The following is an 11,189-nucleotide window of genomic DNA, read 5'->3' on the forward strand; positions in this document are numbered from 1 at the left end:
TCCAACATGCTCCCACCTTGTGCCACCATCCCTTGGGAGCTGCTTGATTTATATTAGGGAGGGTTAAGTATAATGTCCATCATATAAGACAACTTCTAAGATACCCAGAGATACATCTTGGCTGTCTGTCTTTTTCCTGTAAACTTTCTTCTCCTGTCTTATTTTCCATCATCCAGAGATGCAGACATACTTAGAGGCTGCATCAGTCATTTTTCCCTCTAGCAGCTACTGTCCATTCCAGGAATTTACCAATTTGATGAATATGTGCTCCTGAAGCTCACTGAAATCCATGCCTAGAGGATGGCAGTCAGACTGCCAGAGGTTTTGATTTGAGCTCACAGTTTTATACATTCTTTGGCTGGGATAACTGTGCTGGGTCTGCAAGTATGTCTGGCTGCATATGCTCTTCACAGCTCGAGATGCTGTGAGAAAAAGTGACAGCAAAGCAAATGGGCATTGTCAAGGCTGCCAGAGCATGACCAGCTCTTAACTCTGCTTGCAAAACCAACAGAAGTCGTGTGCTCCAGTGTAATGGTGCATAGCTCCTGACACTGTGCCAGCAGCTACTGTAAGCCAGCAGGCCTCAAATGAGGAGGATTTACTTGCCAAAGGAGAAGAGCCCAAGAAATCTCAGGAAAATTCCAGACAGCCTTCTTCTCCTCCTCCTACTCTTTCTGAGTCTTCCTCCATCCCTCCCTCCTGCAGGGCAAGTTCTCTCTCTTCTGGCAATCATGTGAAGAGCAATGCTTAACTCTGGGCTGGTGGGAAGAGGAAACAGAAGATGTCTCACCCTCAGCAGCCAAGGGCCAGTGAGTCAGGGCTGTCTCCTGCCCATCCCTCCCACTACAAGGCAGCAACCAGGCAGTGCAGATTCATATTTGGAGGGATAGAAGGCTGGAGTTTCAGTTAAAGAGTTAAACTAGAGGAGGATGGCTGTGTGAGAGTGCAGTTGTGTCACAAAGTCCCATCTTCACCTAAACTACCTTGCTTACACATATAAAGGGTCAAGACACAAGCAGAAGGGAAAGAACCATTTCAGAATGAAATGTTTGTCTGAAGATGTGGTTAAAGGCAGGCAGAGAGACTCATAGCACCTATTGCAGCAAAACTCTTTCCTTCCTGGTGAAGTAGCTGTAGAGAAGCCAGCATCACATTATGGTAAATATCTTCTAACTGGACATTGGACCAACAGGAGGCATCAGCAATTGAACTGCACAGAACTGAACTGCTGTCAAGTACGTGACAGAACAGAACTACATTACTTATAATAACCATAGAACCACAGAATGGTTTGAGTTGGAAGGACCTTAAAGCTCACCTCCTTCCACCCGTGGGCAGGGACACCTTCCACTAGCCCAAGTTGCTCCAAGCCCCACCCAATCTGGCCTTGAACACTTGCAGGGATGGGGCAGCCACAGCTTCTCTGGGCAACAACAAAGCTCTAAAGTTCTGTATTCCTTATTTAGGGGAAGCAGTCATTATCCTTTCTCATCAGACTGACTTGCACAACACAGCAGGAATTAACAGAGAACAGAAACAGGAGAAAAGACTTTTTTCGTAGTACCTGCCCCACAATTTGGAGATTGTTAGATCTATTAGTTTATAATGGAGCTCTTCAGGTAAGTGCAATATAAAAAAAAAGCAAGCACATAAGTGAGAATTACAACTAGAAAAATGCATATTGAAATTTGCCAACAATGGCTGCAGCAGAGGCAAAAATTTTCAAGGTTAAGTTTAAACTATGAAGCAGGCAAAGAATCATGACAATTCAAACCCGAGCAAGGACCATGGTAACTGGCATGAGTTCAAGTCAGTGACTGAATTTTCAGGAAATATTTAGCTTGCTAGTCTAGTCACATTTTCCATTTCATTCCCTTAGCTCTTCCCATTGTCTTTTGGGCTGCTTTCAGAAGACTGCCTAAAACTGCCTGAATCTGTATAAAATACCCAGCAGTGAAGCCAAGCGTGACAGGCAAATTCCCATACTGCCTGTGAAGAAAAAAATCTCTGAAAGTGTCTAAAAACACATCAGCAGGAAAAAAAGATTTGAATTATGACTTATTTTCATTCAATATAATGCTTTCACTAAAGATAACATGTCTGGGGACTCCAATAATTTTATTATTGAAAAGAATTATTTTATTATTAAAGGAGGTTTTTTGTTTGCTTTGTTTTTTCTTTCCAAAATGTGAGAAATAGCAAACTGAAATATCTGAAGTACAACTAACCCAGAGGATAATTACTGCAGTCAAATCCAGAGTACACCCAGTACTCTGCAGTAGTGAAATATTTACAATCTAAACTTCTTAAAAATAAATTCCAACTTTAGTTAAAGCCTGAGATTACATGATTTGATATTGCTTTTAATAAACACAGAAGAGTGTCCTAAAAAACCTCAAGCTATGATTAATCAGGAAAACCTTGCCCCCTATTCCATTTAGGTACTCTTGCAACTTCGTGTTCTGAAAGTCTGACTACAGTTTAAAAGCTTATTAAGACACTTAATTTAAATCTAATGTAGCTGCTCTATAAGAGGCACCTCCAAACTTTGAAAATAACATTTTTCTTCTTATCTGTGGGCAGTTACACCACCCTGGATTCAGCCCTCTGCTATGTACAGATACAGCCAGATACAAACAACCACATACTGGTATGTATTTTTATAAGTTGCTAACAGAAAGCAAATATTCCTTTTTGCTGCCCTGCAAATCAAGACTAATGTAAACCTCCAGACCTGCAGAGTATCATTTGCTGTTTATACTGCTGATAGGCAGGGAAAAGACTCAAATTTACTCTTTTTCATAATCTTGTTGGACTAATCCATGCAGAAGGCACATGAAGAGAGAATGTGAACTGCTTCCTCCAGACAGCTTGGAAGTAGTCCTTATCCCAGTATGAGAAACTTAACCACAAAAGTCTGAGTAGATGATTTCCATCCGTGAGGAATACTCAAATCACCTCTGAGATGTTTCCATCATGCATGGAAGAGTCTGACAGAAGCACAGAGCAACACAGCAAGACAGCAGTAACTGCAGAACAAAAGGCACAGGGCAGGCAGCTTCCCTCTCGTTTCCCAGTATTCCAGTGCATCCCGCAGCTTTCTCAAGCCTGGACTTAGAGCAGCACACCTTGACATCTCTGCTCTGTGGATCTGGAAACGAGATTGGACACCACAGTTCCCCTTTGCCCAAACAACCCTGTTCACAAGCACGGTTTGTCACTTCTATGCGTTTGTCACTTTTACAGCCTCAGTGAGGTCCTCTGCCACCTCTCCCCGGGGCAGCTGTGTGCTCCAGAGCTGGGATTAACCACTCCATTTAGCATGAGAACAGCATGGAGAGATTGGGAACATACGATCCCTTCTGGCAGAGCACACAGAGATCCATGGATTGCTTTAACTGCTTTAAATGCAGTTCGATCTCTGCGTGGTGCCCTGGGCACTGTGCACAGCACACGCTGAGTACCAGGGAGAAAATCCCTGATAATGTCCTAATACGAGTTTACCAACAATGTGATAGGGGATTAGGAGTTGCTTCCTGCTGGTTTTTTTGTATTCTTTTAGGATAAAGTCTAGAAACTTCTCGGTCTCTCAAATAACTGATAAAAGACCTGATATCAGAGTGCTCTACAGGCAAATAATTTTAGCCATCTACATGATTTCTCTCAGGATATCAGTGCTGCATACGAAGCACAGTCACAGAGGTCTGTCCTAGAATCCCATGTGTTCAGTCCTAGGAACTTATTACCACCTCTTTAACTTATCTGTAATTAATTTGTTGTGCACTTCATTACAGTCTAAAGTTCAGACACACATTGAGCTCTTCACTGCTGGGTAGGTAAGTGACAGTAGCTTATATTTAGGAGAATGTGTATGCCACAGAATCATGGCATGATTCTATGGGTGGGAAGGGACCTGAAAGCTCATCCAGTCCCACCCCCTGCCATGGGCAGGGACACTTTCCACTAGCCCAGGTTGCTCCAAAGCCCCGTCCAGCCTGGCCTTGGACACTTCCAGGGACGAGACAGCCACAACCTCTCTGGCCAAGCTGTGCCAGGCCCTCACCACCCTCTGAGCAGAGAACTTCTTCCCAACATCCAATCTAAATACATCTCATAGCTGCAAGCACTTCAATAGAAAGCAGCCCCTCATTCCCATCCAGGCTGGGATGACACAATGATGCTCAATCCCTGTGAGCTGCACTGATCAGTAAAATGCCATAAAGGCACAATATAAACACACAAAACCAAGCAAGAGGAAAGTCTGGCAAAAACCACAACACGTTCTTGTTGAAAAACTGGAAGAGAAAAAAATGGTTCATGGTTCCACAAAAGGTCAAAAAAGCTAAAGAGCAGAGCTCTGTAAGAGGATACTGGAGATAAAATGTTATCAAAGCCACAGATTAGCAGTTTTCTCTCCTGCCTACATCATAAAAACACACAAGAAACAATTAATGAAATTAAAGAGGATAATTCCTATCTTATTTCCCTTCAAACCAAAAGAAAACTACACTTAGCCAGCAAAACTATTTTACATGATGTATTAAAAATTATCCATTAAAAAAAGATATATGTCAAAGTAGTGCAAAAAAAATCAATGTAATTTTTTTACTACATTGTCTGTATTTTCCTTCTGGTTCTTCCAAAGTGTAAGACTGAAAAAATTTCTCATGTTGTGCTAATTATTCTTCTTCCCTTTGTTTCAGAAATAGGACTAACTAGAAACATGTCTCCCTTCAACAGCAAACTCCGATTCACAGGCAGTCTTCAGTCTTCTTATTTTTTTTCCTTCCTCTAAGACCTTCAGTTTATATCTTTCTCCATTTGGAAGTACAGTCAGCTACACAGAATCAAAGACACAGTGCAACTGTCAGTGAAACACTTGACATGGTATCAAATCCATATGCAATAAACCAATCCCCTTTTCTGCTCTGTTGCACTGAGTACTCTGTCAGTTCGACATCTATCACCTCTAGATCTTTCTCCACTACAAACATTTACTGGCAGAAAAACCATATTTAAATATTTGTGATTTGAAATGTTCTCCTCTTAGACATGGTGTCTGCAGTGGTTTATGTTGAAAACCGATTTATTTTTCTCTTATCTAAACCAGAAGGTACAGGTACATGTACTCCACAGGTACATGTAATCAGGTTTTATTTCCTACACAGTTAGTGCTTCTTCAGGTCCATAACAAGCAGCTGACAGCATGAATGGAAACACAGGGGGATTTTTACATGCAGAAAGCACAATCTGAGATACCAGGAAAGGGTACTCCTAAGGAGAGAGGTTTGCCAAGAAGCGATTCCCAGTCCTTGGCAATGTTCCATGGCTTCATTAGCAGGACAAAGCCATTCAGGGGCTGAAGAGCTCACACCTCCTACACCTGCTCCTCCCACTGCCTGAGCAATCTCCACAGCATGTGATTATTCCTTTTCAACAGGTTTTTGTGACCAGGGGTTTTCTCTATGGATCACTGGGTTTCTACCCTGGGCCAGTCTTTCCCTGTGCAACCACCAAGCTGCTGGGACGCTTTGCACCCCAAACTGCAGCAGCTGCAGGTCCCAGAGCTAACACAGCCCAGCTAGAATACAACAAACCCCTCAGCTTCCCGGGGCTTAGACTGCTAGCTTATCCCTGGCCTCAGACTGCCATGGTCATCCTCACACTGAGGGAGGGGATGGGAGCTGCTCCATGAGGAGGAACGCACCTTGTGACAAAGCCTCTCCTACCAACAACCTCTCCAAGTCATGATCTGGACCATACTGTAACTGTGGGGTTTTTGTTTTTTATCCTTCTGTTCCATACAATAGTAGCCTTTTTCCATGTAGGATTTAACAATACGTCTGCTGTGCTGGGCCAGGTAGCAGCAGGAGCCTTGTCTGCAGGCTCCAGGGAAGCCTTTGCTGCTCAAGTGATGTACAAGCAGAACTAGCTCATCATAGTCTCAGCAGTAACTTGCTAATACAAATATATTTTCCTTTCAAATATATATACACACCCACAAAACATACATTGCACTGTACATATTGTATATATACAATATATGGACATATACATCCTATTTTTAAAAAGTAATGCTCAATTTCTTCACAATATTCATATTTATCAAAAATACATCCACATAGATGAATGTTGCACATTGTCTCTTACAAAAGGTTCAAAATATGAATGGTACCATCTAAAGTCTATTAAGGAAACAGGCCAATGTCCCAATTCCCCACATGTTCTTTACAACAAAACAAAAAGGCAAATTAATCAAAGCAATTCAAGTATCAGTGTGGAAACTTATGCCAATTTAATTTTTCTGTTAAATCAACTGATATGTTTATAGTGATTTAAGACCCCTCAGTGCAATACTTGAATATACAAAGCCTTAAGTGGCAGTGCTGGAGAGCTTAAGAGATACCTAAATTAGGGAACGGGTGGATGAAGCAGTAACCCTGGTGCAGTGGAACACACAAGTTCTTAATCTCTGCTGAGCCTATGGAAATCACTGCACACACTCCTTGACTCTGTAGTAAGCCAGTGGGACATATACTCTATTCATGCCAGCAGTTATCCCTAGAACTTGTTTATTCCAGGGTAGACTTGTGCTTCCATAATTTCAGCCAGCAGCTAAAATCAGGGTAGGAAAATCTTACAATCTCAGACTATTTCACTAAGTGTAAGGGTGTAGCAGTTTTCTTTCGAAAAAAAGTTGATTTACAGTAAGATGAGCATATAAAAATTAAAGCTGTCATTTTACTCAGGATTTATTTTCTTCCATCTCTGCAAAACCCTATAGATTTTGTTCCTTTCTTCTGAGATTGCTCAGGAGAAAAGCTTCAATAATCCTGTATGCCAAATAATGGATTACCCTTTCCTGAAAAAAAGTGTAGGTTATCCTACACTCAGAAGATATTCAGACACCAATCAGTTCCAACTACACTTTACAGCTAAAGGAGGACCTAAGTTCAGCCAACAGCTGCATTTCAGGGAACTGGAACAACACTTGTTCATCTGGGTACTGATTTCTGTTGTCTTTCTAAACTCAGGCACTATTAAAAGTAAAAGATTAGCAACAAACACTCCTGTGCGGCAGCAAAGCTACAGAAACAGCATCTCATAAAGAAAAACTGATCAGTGTAGAATCCCAAACTAGTCCTGCATTACTCTGATTATGATTTTAAAATCAAAGGGCATTTAAAAAACCCAGAGTGGCTGCCAAGTTTATAATCTTACTATTAGTGTACATTGCTAATCTTCTAGTCTTAGCTTTGAATTTTAATTTGTATAGACCTTCTTATAACTTATTCCATTCTCCTGGGCCTGTTTGTGAGGGGAAAAAAATGTTTGTGAAAATTAGACTGTTTTTTAAGCAATGCACTGGGCAACACTGATGTGCATCAGGTGCACCAGTGACCTCCAAACCTTTAAAAAACAAAAACTGGTATCTGCCTGCATGGCTCCCAACCTTCATACTTGGAACTGTGGTACAGAAAACAAGGTGACAAATATCCTCACAGTGGAGAAGAACAGCTAATTAACCACATTATTAAAGTGCTTGCAGCATAAACAACTCATTTCAGTCTCTAAAATAACAAGCAGGATTACTACTTGTGGCAGATGTGTCATGAATTCCCCCCCTCTATACAGGATGTACAAAAGCCTGCATTAAATGGGCAATCTCCATAAAATGTCTCTCTTCCTGGCAATAAGAGGTGTTTGCTGCACAGGTAGGGGGTTTTAGAATTCAGTTTACAGTGTTTAGAAGACCAGTTCTGAAACAAACCCAACTGAAGATACACAATGGACTATGGGGTTAGACCATCTGACTTGTGAGGATTGATATCTGTCCTCTTAGGTAGAAAAATCTGTCCTAATCTGAACATTATTTTTCTTTTCAAACGACTGATACTCAGCCCAACAGACTTGGAAATAGCCCAGTAGTAGTTTCCTGAAAAACAGTCACTACAACAAATTTGCGTACAAGTTATTTCTCCCTCAAATAGTTTTCCCCATAAAAACATAACAAAACAATCCAGTGTTGGTGCATCATCAGGAGAAGGGGGAAGGGTTTTAAACTGAAAGAAAGTTTAGATTAGATACTGGGAAGAAATTCTTTCCTGTGAGGGTGGTGAGGCCCTGGTACAGGGTGCCCAGAGAAGCTGTGGTTGCCCCATCCCTGGAAGTGTCCAAGGCCAGGCTGGACGGGGCTTGGAGCAACCTGGGCTAGTGGAAGGTGTCCCTGCCCGTGGCAGGGGGTGGGACTGGATGGGCTTTAAGGTCCCTTCCAACCCAAACCATTCTGTGTTTCTGTGATAATGTATTTGCCTACACCCCCAGCACCCCCATTAACACAGACACTGGCAGTCACACAGATTTCTTCTGAATCTCCTTCCCAGGACAGTGGGAATCAACAGCTCATGGTCCTTTGCAGCATGTCTGAAAGCTCAGGTAATTGTCCCCTAACCTCAGAAGTTTAAGCAAGAGGAGAACAAATGAGTTATGTTAAAATCTAAAGAGTGTGAACACCACAGATATGAGCACTTCCATATATTAGTATTAGAGAATTAAAAACATTTTATTGCAGAGCTGGACATCTCCAGCACATACTCCCACCAAGACATGTGGACTCCACGGCAGTCAATTACTAATTACAGTGCAATGAGGTCCATTTTCATATCAGAAAGGTCACATGATTGTCTGGTCAAGTACAAAAGCAGGAAATGGCTCAAGAATACCCTTCTTGTGACAAAATCCACTGGACCCCCCAACACACCCCATGCAAACTTGTCAGACTGTTGCAACTAAACCTGACAATAGAGGCCTCCCCAAACAAATTTAAGAGAAATTGTAGTTCTTTAGTCCTCAATCCCAATCCAAGGCTGTGTACAGATGAAATATAAGGAGATATTTTTCTTTCAGACCATTGGCACAATTTATCTATTTGGAGTGGTAACACACATTTATGTGTCTGAGCTCTGTAGCCATAGCCCAACAGCAGCAGTTCTAATGTCCTCCCCAACCTCATAGGCAGGGCAGAGTGGATCCTACAGAGCCAGAAGAACAGCAAGCACTGAACTCGTGATATCTTGCCAATAATTTGCTTGTCACTGACTGTATGTGGCTTCAGCACTAAAGGAAAGGCACTTGTGACCCAAACAAATGCCAGGGCAGCATTATCAGATTGCAATAACCTTGGTGTTGGAGATGGTGAGACACATGTGCAGTGTGGACTGGTTTGCTTTGCTTGCCTGCCTTAAATATACAGACAGGGTCATTTTACTGCAGGGATAGCTTTTTTTTTTCATTTTTCTTTACAGTCCAAATGACAAGGCTGATCAGGGGATGGAGGCCCTTACAGATTTCAGATTAACAGAATGAATAAGCAAATGGAACCAAGGGGAGAAAACAAAGGTCACAATTAAAGGATTGAGCTGGGAAGAGCAGACGTGCTTAAATATGTGACAGATCCACAAACAGCCTGCTAGAAACATTTACTTGGCAGCATTTAATTATTAACAGCAAAAAAAAAAGACAGGGAGAAAGCTGTTTTTCCTTTTCCTGGCTGCAGGAACACCTGTTAATTTTCAAATATTAATGACAGAAAAGACATTCAGGACAAGGATTCCCAACAGCTAATTATTGTGCAATACTATCCACAGCCATTTTGCAAATTACAAAGGATACAAGTATCACATACTGCTCAAAGGAACAAAGAGCTACCGTAAAATGTTGCTGAAGTCCTTGGATTCAAGTTGTCAGTGCTGTTCCCCAGTAACTATCTTAAAGTCTTTTGCAACAGTCTAATTGCTAGTGATTGCAGAAAAAAGGAAATTCCAACAACAGGGAATTCCCTTTTCTAGTAATACAGCTCCCTAGATGTGACCTATGTAATTTCTGTGCTCTAGGTATTCCTGGATGCTCTGACAATCCTATTGGGATTTCTTGTAAGCCAGAAAAGCTTTGAGATGCTCCAGCTTCCTGTAGGAATTGGATAAAATATATACACATATAAAAATGCAAGGATTGATATAATACAGTCCAACTGAGAAGCTCCCAGTTTTCTCTCATCACAGGTAGAGGCACCTGCAAGGTGTCATCCCTCCTGCTGCCCTAGGACACCCCTAGACATGCTGCATCCCCTTGGCTATTGCTCTCCTGCTCACAGGCCCAGAGAGGCAGAGAAGCATTTCGGCAGGTACCCTAAATCTGATGTTTGGGTGGTGGGGAACAGTTTGGCAGTCCCAATTCTCCAGCAGCAATTTTCACGGAAGGACAGGCTGTACAGACGTATATATATATATATATATATATGTTTCATAGAGCAGCTCCTGGAGGAAGAGCAACGTGAGAACAAACCCTTAAAAATTTTACTTTCATTTCAGAGATCTTAAAACCCTGAAGGAAGAGGCCGCAGAACACAAGTGCTGGGTTTAGAGGACCCACTGCCCCTCCGAGGGGGCCCGGCCAGCAGGACAGGCGTGAGCTCTGGGTGAGCACCACCAGCCACCGGGGGATCCTCTCCGCCTCACCCCCAGCTTTTCCCACATTCCAGGGACTGGAACAGGGTGGACCCGCACTGGAGGCACTGGAAGGCACTCACAGGCCATTTAACCCGCACACACCGCAGCAGCCCCTGGGCGCTGTCCAGAGCCCCCGCGGCCACCCACTCCTCCGAGAGGCTCCGCAGCCCACAGGCAGACACAGACTCCCCCGCAGCTCCCGCCCGGCCTCGCACGGGCACGGCGGGCGACCCGCGGCCCGGACACGGGGCCCGGAGAAGGCCGGTTCGGGGCCGCCCCCATCCGGGGTCCAGCCTGGCCGCTCGCGAGGAGATGCGGCCGCCCAGCCCCGAACTCCATCCCTCGCCCGGCCTCCCCCGGAGCCGCGCCCTCACCGCCCTCACCGCCCTCAGCGCCCTCTCCGCGCTCCGCCGCCGCCGAGCCGCGTCCGCCGGGACGGGGGCGCGCGCGGCCCCCGCGCCTGCGCGGAGGGGGCGGTGGCGGTGGCGGTACGGGCGCGCGCACGCAGTCCCCGGCGGGCGGGAGCGGGCGAGGCGCCCCCGGCCCTGAGGGCAGGCGGGACTGTGAGGGGCCATAGGGGGGGCGTGAGGGGGGGTGTGGGGGGCTGTGAGGGGCCATGGGGGGGGCGTGAGGGGGGGTGTGGGGGGCTGTGAGGGGCCATGGGGGGGGCGTGGGGGGGGG

General features: G+C 44.3%; 1 protein-coding gene across 4 annotated transcripts in view; it reads right to left on the bottom strand.

Moving 5' to 3' along the window:
- Window positions 1–10,955, bottom strand: part of TBC1D24 (TBC1 domain family member 24) — a 30,360-nt gene extending 19,405 nt beyond the window's left edge. For 2 of the 4 annotated variants that reach the window (XM_017809039.1, XM_017809035.1), the window contains exons 1-2: window positions 9,673–10,583; window positions 791–894 (exon numbers count right to left, since the gene is read on the bottom strand). The gene's annotated coding sequence lies outside the window, so the exon portion shown is untranslated. Of the gene's footprint in view, window positions 1–790; window positions 895–9,672; window positions 10,584–10,891 lie in introns of those variants that run through there. The other 2 variants (XM_017809037.1, XM_017809038.1) reach the window with 2 other exon arrangements.
- Between the last annotated feature and the right edge of the window lie 234 nt (window positions 10,956–11,189).

The sequence above is a fragment of the Lepidothrix coronata genome, unplaced genomic scaffold (assembly GCF_001604755.1).
Source record: "Lepidothrix coronata isolate B3197 unplaced genomic scaffold, Lepidothrix_coronata-1.0 Scaffold24, whole genome shotgun sequence".
Classification (NCBI taxonomy): Eukaryota; Metazoa; Chordata; class Aves; order Passeriformes; family Pipridae; genus Lepidothrix; species Lepidothrix coronata.